Genomic DNA, 15,008 nt, shown 5'->3' on the forward strand with positions numbered 1-15,008 from the left:
TTTTCCCACCAAATAGCACTTAAAGAAATCCTCAGCTTTGAAATTTATAATGTATAGTACTACTTTAATCACACCCTGACTTCTAAATGAATTTCATGTTGGCCAACAGTTGTCATCATTAGAGTATATACAGGCCAATGTTGAGAGAAGGGGTTTGTTTTGGTAACATTTCTTTGGTTTGCTTATCTACCACATGCCCACGTATGATGAATGACTGGCCAATACTGTGGGGCCAGAAGATGCCAACAAAGGAGACATGCTAGTACCAAAAGCTAGTTTATCTATGATCTACTTGGAAGATCTCAATTCTCCACAGGACCTCATTGTAATTAGACAATAAGGGTCAATGTCAAAAAATTAAACAATCTAAAGGATACTAAATTGAGCTAAACTTTTCTAGGTCCAGTAATGACTTATATACTACTTGGTTTTTTTGAGATTTTATTTATTTATTCAACAGAGAGAGAGAATGAGCAGGGGAGAGGGAGAAACAGGCTCCCCGCTGAGCAGGGAGCCGGATGTGGGGCCCAATCCCAGTACCCCAGGATCATGACCTGAGCTGAAAATAGATGCTTAATGGACTAAGCCACCCAGAGGCCCCTATATACTACTTTTAATGATTAAAGAACTACATTTAATTCAAGCTTGTGGGTATCTTACTTACTGGTCTCTTGAAGGACCAGAGAAAGAAAACAAACTCTAATCAGTTTGTTCAGCTAGAAAATCCCAGTTAAAAAGCAGAGGAAGGGATGCCTGGGTGGCTTAGTGGTTTAGCGCCTGTCTTCATCCCTGGGTGTGATCCTGGAGTCCCAGGACTGAGTCCCACATCGGGCTTCCTGCATGGAGCCTGCTTCTCCCCCTGCCTGTGTCTCTGCCTCCCCACCTCTGTCTCTCATGAATAAATAAGTAAAATCTTAAAAAAATATATTTCAAACAAACAAAAAACAAAAGTTCTTGGAGAAAAGAATTAAATAAATTAGAAATTTCAGGGTGCCTGGCTGGCTCAGTCAGTAGAGCATGTGACTCAATCTCAGGGTGGTAAATTCAAACTGGGCATAGAGCGTACTTCAAAAATTTTTTTTTCACTATATTAGAAATTCAAAGGGAAGAATTCAGAGACCTTGCCTCTGGGTCTTGCTTCACTACCAAATCACTAAGTTATTTAGACATTCTCAGGGTATTATTTTTCCTACCTCAGAGAAATACTGAGACCACTAAGAGTCTGCTTATTTCATTCACTGAATGAAACTAATCTAAAAGTAAAGATGTTTATGTTAATACTGGAAATGACTTCTGGGCTGAAAAAACTCTTGTCTTAACCTTTCGTGAACTGTTATATAATTCTATCCTACAGGGCAGCCTGGGTGGCTCAGCAGTTTAGTGCTGCCTTCAGCCCAGGGTGTGATCCTGGAGACCCAGGATCGAGTCTCATGTTGGGCTCCCTGCATGCAGCCTGCTTCTCCCTCTGCTTCTGTCTCCCTCTTTCTCTGTTTTTCATGAATAAATAAATAAAATATTTAAAAAATAATTCTATCCTACAACTCCACATTTAATTTCAAAGTATAATACGGACTAAAGATACATAGATGTACTAAAGAAATTTAAAAATTTGTTTAAACCAGGGGATCCCAGGGCACCTGGGTGGCTCAGCGGCTTGGTGCCTGCCTTCGGCTCAGGGCGTAATCCTGGGGTTCCGGGATCAAGTCCCACATCGGGCTCCCTGATTGGAGCCTGCTTCTCCCTCTGCCCGTGTCTCTGTGTGTGTGTGTGTGTCTCATGAATAAATAAATAAAAATCTTTAAAAAGTAAAAAATAAATAAATAAATAAAACAGGGGATCCCTGGGTGGCTTAGCGGTTTAGCACCTGCCTTTGGCCCAGGGCGTGATACTGGAGTCCCGGGATCGAGTCCCACTTCGGGCTCCCAGCATGGAGCCTGCTTCTCCTCCTCCTGTGTCTCTGCCTCTCTTTCTCTCTCTCTATGTCTATCATAAATAAATAAAGAAAGAAATCTTAAAAAAAAATTTTTAAAATTTTTTGTTTAAACCAGAAGAACCAGATTCTTCTATCACATGTATTTGCAGCTAATGAAACCTCCCAGTAAATAAATTTCTTTTTAAGATTTTATTTATTTATTCATGAGAGACACAGAGAGATAGATAGAGAGAAAGGCAGAGACATAGGCAGAGAGAGAAGCGGGCTCCATGAAGAGAGCCCAATGTGGGACTCAATCCCGATCCCAGGTCTCCATTATCACGCCCTGGGGCAAAGGCAGACACTACCACTGAGCTGAGCACCCAGGCGTCCCTCAATAAGTAAATTTCTAAGATCTGGCCTAACAGACTGTCCAGTATTCACAGTATGCTAACATATAGACCAAAGTTGGGGGAAGGAGCAAAGGCCTGGATTCTAAAAAGATGAGCAATCTGAGTGATTTTTAAAAAAACAAAACAAGGGATCCCTGGGTGGCGCAGCGGTTTGGCGCCTGCCTTTGGCCCAGGGCGCGATCCTGGAGACCCGGGATCGAATCCCACGTCGGGCTCCTGGTGCATGGAGCCTGCTTCTCCCTGTGCCTGTGTCTCTGCCTCTCTCTCTCTCTCTCTGTAACTATCATAAATAAATAAAAAAAAAAAAATTGGGATCCCTGGGTGGCGCAGCGGTTTAGCGCCTGCCTTTGGCCCAGGGCGCGATCCTGGCGACCCGGGATCGAATCCCATGTCGGGCTCCCAGTGCATGGAGCCTGCTTCTCCCTCTGCCTGTGTCTCTGCCTCTCTCTCTCTCACTGTGTGCCTATCATAAATTAAAAAAAAAAAAAATTTTAAAAAGGCATTTATTAAAAAAATATAATAAAATAAAAAATTAAAAAAATTAAAAAAAAACAAAAAAAAATAGGTTAAAAGTTTTTATCTAAAAGACATCTCTGTTTTGAATAGCTCTAACAATCCCGTAAATGCAGTATCAAACATAGGGTAATTAATTCAGTGGACTTTTCCCCTTTTGCTGCCAGACCGAACAGCTCTAAGGATAATCTCCTTCACCCTCCCAGGGCTCAGTTGGAAGATTCATTATTTATGCCCTCAATTGTTTACTGTGTCCTATTTTCCATCCATCCAGGCCCAAGGGCAGTGTTATCACTGGCCTGTTTCCAAAATGAATGTGTACAAAACCAAAGATAATCAAATACAATGGTATCCTACCATTGAAGAGCAACCCTACCCACCACTTGATCCAGGAGAGAAACAATGCTGAGCCAATGTTACCAAAAGCTAAACTCTCTTATATGGATGAAGGGAGGTCCATAAGTCATTCTGGTCCGACCCCCCGCTATTTTTTTTTTTAAAGACTTCATTTATTTATTCATGAGAGACACACAGAGAGGCAGAGACACAGGCAGAGGGAGAAACAGGCTCCACGCAGGAAGCCTGATATGGGACTCAATCCCTGAATTTGGATCAGGCCCTGAGCCAAAGGCAGACGCTCAACTGCTGAGCCACCCAGGGGTCCCTCCCCCCGCTATTTTTGCAGGTATGTGAGCCACTCAGCAACATATATGCAAATCCAACAGGATTCTTAAAAGGCAGTATCATGAGAAAGGCAGCTCTGGCCCTCACCAAGAACAGACCCGTAAACTATTTAGGATTAAACTGATTGGGATGCATTTTGCCTAGCAACCATTCATTCGGAAGAGTTCAGTAACTCACCAGCAATCAATTCCACATCTTTATCTGAACAGATAACAGACTCTACCAAAGTCCTCTATCCTCTGGATTCAGACTCACAGCAAACTTCCTCTTGGAAGCTGAAAAGATTCAGCTTCTAAGAGTCAAATCCCTGGGGGAGGGGTTTAAGCACACACAAAATATTGTCTCAGACACCTGACAAAGCTGAATAGCTTAAAAACTACCACCAACCACATCTCCATATGAATGCATTCATTGTCTCTAAATACATCTCCCACATAGCAAAATTCCCAGTTCTTTTTGCCTCCAGTATTTCCCCATCTTGAGCAAGCTTTTCCCGATTCCAACCAAAACTTATAACACTCAAGATGATTATTATGAGAATCAACACCAAGGGTCCAATCTTTTCTGTCACCTTCTCAAGGGGATCATTTTATACTTCTGATGTGAATGGGGGATTGGGCTCGAGTCTCCCTTTAGAGAGAACACAGGGCCCTTTTTCTTAACACATCTAAGCTGTGACTCACAGAAATAATCAGGATGGATAAAAACAGATTGCTAAAGAAAATTAAATCAGCTACTTTAACTTCAGCAGCACCATGTCCCCTCAACCTAAGAGATTATGGGAAGTCATGGCTTCAAATAATTGTTTCCTCGTAGAGGACCAAATTTGAGGAGTTCTATCTCCCTTTAAATGATATTTGGAGATCAGTGTAGATACACCTATGATTAGAGTTCTATACATAGCCTTTGTCTCCTGGGGAAAATTCTTTGGGGAAATCACTGTACCATGCAAAATATTGATTACACAAATCAGGCAAGAAAATAGATATATAAAAAAATTAAGTGAGCAAAGTGTAATATAGCTTTACAAAGCTGTATTAATTGCTTACCCACTGGTAGACAAAAAGCCACCTAGAAAATCAAATAGGACAGCAACTTATTTTTTAGTAGAAGCAAGCTGACATGATACATGCTTTAAATATGCCCTCCAAATTTGTTGTTGTTGTTACTTCCTCAGCTTGCAATAGCCTGGACATCAAGTGTGCTTTGTTCTATACGGTAGCTAGCTGTCAAAGCTTCAGTGATTTTTAATAGTTCATTCTCAGTAACAAGTTAGGTAAGAAAACATCTAGGGTATCCTCTTAGCCTTTCAATTTAAACATGATTACGGAGTCTAAGAGATGAATGGGTAACAAACAAAACATCCTAAATCCAACAAAGGTTTACTGTGAATATACATTTTTGCACAGTTTTTTTTTTTTCTTAAAGATTTTATTTTTTAAAGTAATCTCTAAACTCACTGTGGGGCTCAAACGAACCCGGAGATCAAGAATCACATGCGCTACTGACTGAGGCAGGCAGGTGCCCCCTTTTCTGTATAATTCTGTAGTAAGGCTACTTGAAATTTAGAAAATAGATAGATTCCTGATCCCTAGTAAGTTTCCACAACTGAGATGGTTTCCTATCCTATTACCCCTCTTCTTCATGATACTTGCTTTCACCACAAATTGCCCTTTATCAGGGATCCAATATATCAATGCAAAGGAAAAATACTGATCCAGTTAAAATTGTAATAAAGCTCCAGCACCTCATTTCTATCTTCAAAATTGAACTCCAGTTAGAACAAACTGTGGAGGGGGATCCCTGGGTGGCTCAGTGGTTTGGCGCCTGCCTTTGGCCCAGGACTGATCCTGGAATGCTGGGATCGAGTCCCACATCGGGCTCCTGCATGGAGCCTGCTTTTCCCTCTGCCTGTGTCTCTGCCTCTCTCTCCCTTTGTGTCTCTCATGAATAAATAAATAAAATCTTAAAAAAAAAAAAAGAACAAACTGTGGAAACAGAACCTGGATTATAAGAATGAACTCTCAATCATTTCAATTAATATTTACCAAAGTGCTGCCAAAAATTGATATTTAGTCTGGCATTCTAGCTCTTTGCTAATCAACATTAAGATATATCTTGTCCAAACACCTTTAGTGAAAACACCCAGTTAAATTAAGCAAGTTTAGCAAGAACATTGCCACTCATCACAGAAAGGCGCGCGGGCACGCACACACACACACACACACTTTATTTCTAACTATGATCATAAAATTTGGGTTTACTATCTTCAATTGGTAACTTTCCTCTCAATTAAAAACTTATATAGAGGTTTCTGATTTTGGCTGAAGATAGGCTGTGTTCTTCAGAAAAAAGGAATCTGTAAGTTGTAGAAGCAAAACAACTCAAAAGCGATATAAACAGAATTTAAATTGTAATGCTCCAGCCACCCAATTTCATAAAATTGGCAGGGAGGGGTACTTTAAAAAATAATTAAACAGAATTCTTTTTTTTTTTTTTTTTTTTTTTTTTTAGTTTGGTTCTGGTTTTTCACGACTGAAACTAACCTCTCTGAGAACCTATGGATATAAGAAATAAACCAATGGAGAGATAGACAAGACTTTCAGTTTTCAATAAAAGCAAGGTAAGTTTGCTCTCTCTAGGTAGGTTTCTCCAATAGGGCTGAGTATCTAACAAAGCCCATGACAAGGTCTTAGGAAGAGACTTCAGAGTTAATCTCTAACAACTATCAGGATTTCCTTTGAACACCATTTGAAAGGGGCTGCTCCCTCTTTCCACTAGCACCTCCTTCCTTTTCAGATTGTTTTTGCTGATTAAGGCTGTCCCAAGTAGGAAAATGGTGAAGACAGCCTTAATGGACCCAGATGCAATATAGTTCCAAAACCCCACTCCTAGCCTTCTTTTCTTTTTTTTTTTTCCTTCCGCGGTTTACTACATCAGATGCCACATAAGAAAGGGCTCCCCTTTTCTTCTCTGTTCATTTTACTACATATGAGACCGACATCGACATATTAGTAAAAAAAAAAAAAAAAAGAAAAAAAAAAAAAAGATATGAGTCCTGAATCTCCTCTCCTTACTCTGCTGCAGGGGTGTGATGATGGGAGGGAAAGAAGAATGAAGGGCAGAATCAGAAAATCAAAGATAAACTGATGGGATGTGGAGCTCTTACTTCCTATTCCATTTCCCCTTTTCTCACAAGGTTAAGTCGGCTGAAGTCGGGGTTGCATTAGAAAAAGAACACACACACACACACACACACACACACACACACACACACACACACACACACACCTTGAGCCCTGGAAGGGAGGTGAGGTTCACTCCGCAGCGCTCGGTGGGGCTCCAGGCTCCGCCCCGCCCGCCTGGGGCAGCTCAGCCCTCCTCGCCCCGCCCGGGCAGAAGGGATGAGAAGGGGCTTACAGCAGTCTCGGCAGGGGGAGGGGAGGGGGAGGCGGCTGCTCCGAGTGCCAGGCTCTCTGACTCTGAGCACAGCACTCCGTGGTGCGCCGACACCCCCCTCCCCCAGCCGGCTGCTGCTTGCTCCCCTTTGCTGCCGGAAGCCAGCCCCGCCCCCTCAACTCCATCCCGGCCCTCTGCAAACCCCCGCCCGCACAGCCAATGGCAAGCCAGGGAGCCAGCAGAGCGACCCGCCAAGCAGCCAACTGGGGAGGCCCACTGGGAGGTCAGCCGCCGGGGATAGGCCAGCTACCCACGGCCCCGGCCCCTGCGCGGCTCCTCTTTGTTAGAGCTGCCCCCATCTCCCCTGGCTACCACCCCAAAGCCGGGAGCCAAGCATCCCACAGCTGGGCTAGGTGATGCTTCGCCCCTTCTACCACTCCCTCGCCACTGTTTCTGCTTGAGTGCTCGGAGTGACCCCTATCCAGACGATACCTCCCAGAGTGCCTCAGACTTGCATAGCAATAGCTACCAGATGACACCCAACAGTAAAAAGATGCTCTCGGGGGCCTTTCTGCCTCGCCCTTCTTTTCTCAGACTAATCAACTTCACCGTGGATAGATATAGGTTTGCATATTAAGTCAGCTGCACACATCCATCTACCCAGTCTGAAACTCCTGCTTCCTGTGACGCAGAAATTACGAGGGGAGGGAGCATACTGGGAAGGTTTGTAACTGGAAGTTGGTGGGGGGTAGAAGGGATACATCGAATAATCTGAAAACACAAACCGCACGCACATACACACACACACACCCAAAAACACACACAGTTGGCTCCAACCCAGTTCAGATATAAAACATCTACATCCAATTAAATCCAAGCTAACCAAATCTTTAGCAGCTTTCAGCACAATCAGGAAGCAAAGATTTAAGCTATATACCAAATATTAAGAAAAAACTCTCAGCAACAGCCAGATCGCCACATAACTGGCAGGTTGCATCAACACTTTAATCACTAATGGCACCATTTGGGCAAAACACTGCTGAGATGGAATATGCCACACACTGTAGAATATTTTCTTAGGTGTAGAGGTAGAGCAGTGCATGGGGCTCATTTAAGTAAAATACCATGGGGGTCAGGGAAGGCAAACTATTACCTATATTGCCATTTTTGTCTGCAAAGTTCTTGCAACTAATATTAAATATCCTCATCACACTCTACAATCCTCCTTAGTTCCCCAAGTAGTACTATAATTTTTAAAAGAAAAAAAATAATTTTTAAAAGACAACAAAATATTTGCAATTTAAGTAGCTCTTTCTTATGTGGAGCTTAAAGCATTTCATATCTATAACCTCAGTCTTCTTGTAAGATGGAAAAGGAACTGTATGGCATGACTCTTTTAAAGACAGCTCTTCTTTTTTAAAGATTTTATTTATTTATTCATGAGAGACACAAAGAGAGAGGCAGAGGTATATAGGCAGAGGGAGAAGCAGGCTCCCCAAGGAGAGCCTGATGTGGGACTCAATCCCAGGACTCCAGGATCACTACGTGAACCAAAGTCAGACACTCAACCAGGTGCCCTTTTTTCTTTTTAAAGATTTTGTTTATCTAAGAGAAAGAGAGGAAGTCATGTGAGGGGAGGGAGCAGAGGGGAAGGGGAGGGGGATAAGTGGGCTCCATTCACCCAGGGCTCTATCCCAGGATCCTGACCTGAGCCAAAATTAGAAGCTTAACCCACCCAGGCGCCCAGAAACTAAAATTTAAATTGTTCCAAGATCACACATGCACCAAATTAATAATTTGCCTAGAAATAAAAAAAAAAAACATACCAATATCACCACTATTATCACAAATGTTCTTGGCAAGTGGATTAATTCAGATAAAATTTCTAATATCCTCTTCTAAAATATAAATGAGGGCAGCCCTGTGGCTCAGCGGTTTAGTGCCGCCTTCAGCCCAGGGCCTGACCCTGGAGACCTGGGATCAAGTCCCGTGTCAGGCTCCCTGCATGGAGCCTGCTTCTCCCTCTGCGTGTGTCTTTGCCTCTCCCCACCCCCCACCATGTCTCTCATGAATGAATAAATAAATAAAAATCTTAAATAATAATATTAATAATAATAATAATATAAATGAGGAACTCTTAGGGAGTTTCAAATGCCTTAACTAAATTAAAATGTCAAATTCACCTTGCCAAAGTATCTATATAGTCCACAGAAGAATTAGAATAGTTTAATGAAAGATCACTGGGGAAGCCCAAATCATTTCCTCCTAAAAAAAGAATTTAAGTCCAATTTCTTTTCACATCCCTCAAATGTACTCTATCTTATTATCATTACCCTAACAGAGATCTTTAACATGTCTGTGGGGTACCTATAACTTCTTCCTAGTCTCCATCATTCTGCATACCACTGCTTTCAACCATTTCCTCTTCTCCTTAAGAACCACGGAAACAGGGATCCCTGGGTGGCGCAGCAGTTTGGCGCCTGCCTTTGGCCCAGGGCACGATCCCGGAGACCCGGGATCGAATCCCACATCGGGCTCCCGGTGCATGGAGCCTGCTTCTCCCTCTGCCTGTGTCTCTGCGCCTCTCTCTCTCTCTGTGACTATCATAAATAAATTAAAAAAAAAAAATTAAAAAAAAAAGAACCACGGAAACAGTAAAATTCATTGCCTGTAAGTCCAGGGTCCTATGTCAGGGACTATACATTTATATTTATTATTCTGTCATAATAATCCTATGAAGGGATCCCTGAATGGCGCAGCGGTTTGGCGCCTGCCTTTGGCCCACGGTGCGATCCTGGAGACCTGGGATCGAGTCCCACGTCGGGCTCCCGGTGCATGGAGCCTGCTTCTCCCTCTGCCTCTCTCTCTCTCTGTGACTATCATAAATAAATAAAAATTTTTTTAAAAAGTGAAGAAGAGGGATCCCTGGGTGGCGCAGCGGTTTGGCGCCTGCCTTTGGCCCAGGGCGCGATCCTGGAGACCCGGGATCGAATCCCACATCGGGCTCCCGGTGCATGGAGCCTGCTTCTCCCTCTGCCTGTGTCTCTGCCTCTCTCTCTCTCTCTGTGACTATCATAAATTAAAAAAAAATAAATAAATAAAAAAATAAAAAAAAAAAGTGAAGAAGAAATAAAGACATTAAAAAAAATAACCCTATGAAATAGATATTTTCCTCATTTTTATAGATGAAGAAACGCAGGTCCAAAGGATCTTCTCTAGGTCATGGAAAAGTCAGTATTAGAATTTGAGTCTCCTTGGCTCCAAATCTAATACTCCTATCCACTAAACTATCTATGGCTCTCTCGTACCTATGTCATCCGGCCAAGTTTCCATTCTATAGTTGTTCTATGTTCCACAATCTAACATTATCCTGTATTAATGAACTTACTTCCTACCTTTCCTCAGCATATTTTCCCCACACCAAATTAATCTGCTTAGTGTGTATCATGTTCATCCATTTCTACTTTCATGCCATGACTTGTGCTGTTACAATCATGTGATTTAAATCCATTCAAGGCCCAGCTCAAATTCCACCTTCCCTGTAGAGCTTTCTTTGATGCTCTCAGCAATGATTCCTTTTTTGAATCACTACCACACAATTTAATACTTACTCTGTTGTCTAATATGTGATTTGTCTTTCTAATTTAGACTATAACTCAGAACTTGTTTTGTTTTGTTTTTTTATTTATTTGTTTATGATAGTCAGAGAGAGAGAGAGAGAGAGAGAGGGGCAGAGACACAGGCAGAGGGAGAAGCAGGCTCCATGCACCGGGAGCCCAACGTGGGACTCGATCCCGGGTCTCCAGGATCGCGCCCTGGGCCAAAGGCAGGCGCTAAACCGCTGCGCCACCCAGGGATCCCCCCGTAACTCAGAACTTGTATATTTGCCTTTGTATCTTCTCCCTTCCCAATTATGTACAGTAAGGCACACATAGTAAAGCCCTCAATAAATATTTAGATCAGTAAACTTTATAGCAAAAGAATGGTCCAAATCACCTAAATGACCCATAAAAGCCACTAAAGTTGAAATGATTAATAATTCTCTTCATTTTCATGATACAACAAATTCTTATTCTGCCACTACTAAGTATTTACTCACTCTGTGCTTCAACAGTATCATGGACAAATTGATAGGAGGGGCTTCAAGAGCTCTGGTAGTGTTTCTTCATCTGGGAACTAGTTATACTGGTATCAATTTGTGACAATTCCCTGAACTGTGCATTTATATGCACTTTTCTATACTGGATATTTTGTCTAAATAAAAACTTTAAAATATCAAGTTTCAGATTGTATTACAAAATAACCATCTATTTTTAAGCACATGAGTATTATATATATCTGTAGGTCCAAGAAAATACCTGGAAATATATACACCAATCTCTCAATAGTAGTTACCACTGAGAGGCGAAGGGGGAGCAAATGAGAGAACTTTTTAAGTATTTGTCTTATTGGATCCCCCAAAAAGTAAACAACATTCATTAATTTTGTAATTTTAGATTAGTTGAATAGTGGAATTAACAGATTATTTTTTATAGTTTTTTAACTTTTTATGTTGAACATGTCGAACTTTTACAATCAGTAAAAGATACTAATAAAATAACACTTAACTCAGCGGTTAAGTGTCTGGGTGTGATCCTGGAGTCCCAGGTTCAAGTCCCACATTGGGCTCCCTGCGTGGAGCCTGCTTCTCCCTCTGCCTCTGTCTCTGCCTCTGTGTGTGTGTGTCTCTCTCTCATGAATAAAGTTAAAAAAAAAAATAGAAAACACATTGTCTCTCAGAAGCAGAGAAAACATCAATGAGCTAGACTGAAAACTAATTCAGGTAACGTCCAACTAGTCCGATCACACTTCAATATTTCTTGAGTACTGTGTTTGGCAAATTTCCCAGATGGCATTTGTAATAAACAAAACACCAAAAAAAAAAAAAAAAAAAAAAAAAAAGCCTTTGACACTTAATTTACTCCAATCAAAATAAATATACAGTTTACAGTAGAATTGAATAACAAAAACAAGATCATAACAATGATCTATCCCAAGCAGAAGCTGAAACTACTAAAAGGGTATTTTCCCCATAAAGACCTGCTATGTGGGATCCCTGGGGTGGCGCAGCGGTTTAGCGCCTGCCTTTGGCCCAGGGTGCGATCCTGGAGACCCCGGATCGAATCCCACGTTGGGCTCCTGGTGCATGGAGCCTGCTTCTCCCTCTGCCTATGTCTCTGCCTCTCTCTCTCTCTCTGTGTGACTATCATAAATAAATTTAAAAAAATAATAAAAATAAATAAAAAAGACCTGCTGGGATCCCTGGGTGGCGCAGCGGTTTGGCGCCTGCCTTTGGCCCAGGGCGCGATCCTTGAGACCTGGGATCGAATCCCACATCGGGCTCCCGGTGCATGGAGCCTGCTTCTCCCTCTGACTATGTCTCTGCCTCTCTCTCTCTCTCTCTCTCTCTCTCTCTCTGTGACTATCATAAATAAATAAAAAAATTTTTAAAAAAAGACCTGCTATGTGACATTTTCTAGAATTCAAACACCCATGAGACAGAACATAGATTAAAAAAAAACAAAACAAAACAAGGGGATCCCTGGGTGGCTCAGCAGTTTAGCGCCTGCCCTCAGCCCAAGGCATGATCCTGGAGTCCAGGGATCAAGTACCACATCAGGCTCCCTGCATGGAGCCTGCTTCTCCCTCTGTCTGTGTCTCTGCCTCTCTCTCTGTGTCTCTCATGATGAATAAATAAGTAAAATCTTTAAAAACAAAACAAAACAAAATCCTTATTATCCACTAGTCTTAAAGAGAACAGCAGGTCTGAAAAAAGTGTGAAAGTTAAAAAAAAGGCAAAGTCTTCAACTATGATTTCAATGTAGCAAAGTATTAAGTTTGCTGGGTTTTTTTAAACTGGCTGCACTTTCTCTTTCAGACACTAGAGGGAAGCATAAAATCCATTCACTGTATCTTTGGAAATTCAATTTATTTTCTTTTTTTAAAGATCTTATTTATGTATTCATGAGAGACACAGAAAGAGAGGCAGAGACACAGGCAGAGGGAGAAGCAGGCTCCATGCGGGGAGCCCGATATGGGACTCAATCCCGGGTCTCCAGGATCACGCCCCTGGCCAGAGGCAGCGCTAAACCGCTGAGCCATCCAGGCTACCCCATGGAAATTCAATTTATTCATTCATTCACTCACATCACCATATATTATTGCATTCCTATATACCAGGAACTCTATTAGACACAGAGCCAAAAAGAGTGAATAAGCTATAGTCTTGATCTTTAAGGTGCTTAATCTAATCAGTTAAAAAATGGCAAAACTACAACAAAGAATTTATATAAGGAAAAAAAAAAAAAAAGAATGTATATAAGAACCAAATCCAACTTTTCCAAGACTGTGGGCTTGGGGCAGGACAGAAGGGGAAGGATTTCTGGCAGAGGGAGAAAACAGAAACATGTATCCATATAATAATTCACACTAGATAAACCAGCTTATCCAAATTAGTTTCTTCTATTTATTTTCCCACCTTAACCTATATGGAAATAATCTATACCTAGAAGGTATCTTTAAACTATTATCTATAGAAAGTAAAGGTATAAAAAAAAAAAAAGTAAAGGTATGAGGTGTTAACAGGTGGGGAATATTTACCAAAATCCTGAATTGACTAGGTTTCAAAATCTATCACAGTTTTTTCGTGTTTTTTATTATTATTATTATTTTATTGACAGAGGGGGAGAGAGTATAAGCAGGGTAAGCGACAGGCAAAGGGAGACAGAGAGGGAGATCCCAAGGGGCTCCATCCCAAGACCCTGGGACTACGACCTAAGCCAAAGGCAGATACTTAATTGACCAAGCCACCCAGGCGCCCCTATTATACAGTTTTTAAAGAATTTTTTTTAAGTTTATTTAAGCAAGCTCTACAACCAACGTGGGGCTCGAACTCACAACCCTGAGATCAAGAGTCTCATTCTCTTCCAACTGAGTCAGCCAGGCACCCCCATTATATATAGTTTTTAAAACATGAAGGCAACAGATAGAAAGTTAAGGCTGCTTACACAACAATAAAAATTCTCATTTGCAATCATGATAAACTATACTATACATCCATGGAAAGCATAAATGTAAAAAATAAATAGAAGTTTCCTTTTTTTTAAAGATTTTATTTATTTATTCATGAGAATACACAGAGAGGAGAGAGAGAGAGAGGCAGAGACACAGGCAGAGGGAGAAGCAGGCTCCATGCAGGGAGCCTGATGTGGTACTCGATCCCAGGTCTCCAGGATCATGCCCTGGGCTGAAGGCGGCGCTAAACCGCTGAGCCACCCGGGCTGCCCAAATAGAAGTTTCCTAAATGTGCTCTTATACAAATTAAGTTTCCCAAGTTAGGAAATAGAGACATCTTGGTTGGCAAATCATTTCCACACCTAAATAATTCAAGCCTATACAGGAAAGACCGACTTGAATTCAAAGTCACCATAAGAATGATGGAAACATTTGTATGGTATATTTTTCCCTAATCCCAAAATGACTGTTCCATCTTTTGCTATGGTCTGGGATGTTTGGATTGTGTGTGTTGAGGTTGGGAAGTTGGAGACAAGGAACAGTTGTTAACTTCTCATATTGAGGGTAAATTTCGCATACCCATGATAGCACATGGTAGAAAAAGTAAAAGCCAACATCCTGAAAAAGTTTCACACACATACACAAAATGAGGCAGCAAACTTGTGAACCAAGCATGATTTGGCATCTTTAAATGCAGAGCCAATTCTCTTCTAGTGCCGAAGCCAATGGCTTCTCCTGTAGATGAAATGGCACAGTTCCTGAAAAAGCCCTGGACGCTGTTTCCCCACAATCCTATAATCTGTCAGAAGACAGAAAACAAAAAGAAGGCTTTGCCAGCCAGAAAAAGCAAATTATAACCAACACAGAGCCAACACTTTACTTCAGACAGAAGGAGCTTTTCTATGCATCTCTGGAAGAAACAAAAGAAGCTTACTATAGCTCAAATAACCAAAGGCAAACATTTTATCCAAATGCCATCTTAGATAAGCATTTGATGCAATAGCCTGCCTTTTCATTTATTATTCATAGCTTTA

General features: G+C 41.5%; 1 protein-coding gene and 1 long non-coding RNA gene across 8 annotated transcripts in view; one reads left to right on the top strand and one right to left on the bottom strand.

The window, feature by feature from the left end:
• FAM222B (family with sequence similarity 222 member B) overlaps positions 1 to 15,008 on the bottom strand; it is an 83,520-nt gene that overhangs the window by 35,668 nt on the left and 32,844 nt on the right. Inside the window, exon 1 of one of the 7 annotated variants that reach the window (XM_025476364.3) lies at positions 6,814 to 7,044. The exons of 5 other annotated variants lie outside the window; for them this stretch is intronic. The gene's annotated coding sequence lies outside the window, so the exon portion shown is untranslated. Of the gene's footprint in view, positions 1 to 6,813; positions 7,045 to 15,008 lie in introns of those variants that run through there. One more of the 7 variants, XM_025476361.3, reaches the window with a different exon arrangement.
• Positions 1 to 15,008, top strand: part of LOC112677653 (uncharacterized) — a 52,860-nt gene that overhangs the window by 14,484 nt on the left and 23,368 nt on the right. Inside the window, exon 4 of the long non-coding RNA XR_007413217.1 lies at positions 6,037 to 6,145. This is a non-coding gene — a long non-coding RNA (uncharacterized LOC112677653). The remainder of the gene's footprint in view (positions 1 to 6,036; positions 6,146 to 15,008) is intronic.

This window comes from Canis lupus, chromosome 9 (assembly GCF_003254725.2).
Source record: "Canis lupus dingo isolate Sandy chromosome 9, ASM325472v2, whole genome shotgun sequence".
Lineage (NCBI taxonomy): Eukaryota > Metazoa > Chordata > Mammalia > Carnivora > Canidae > Canis > Canis lupus.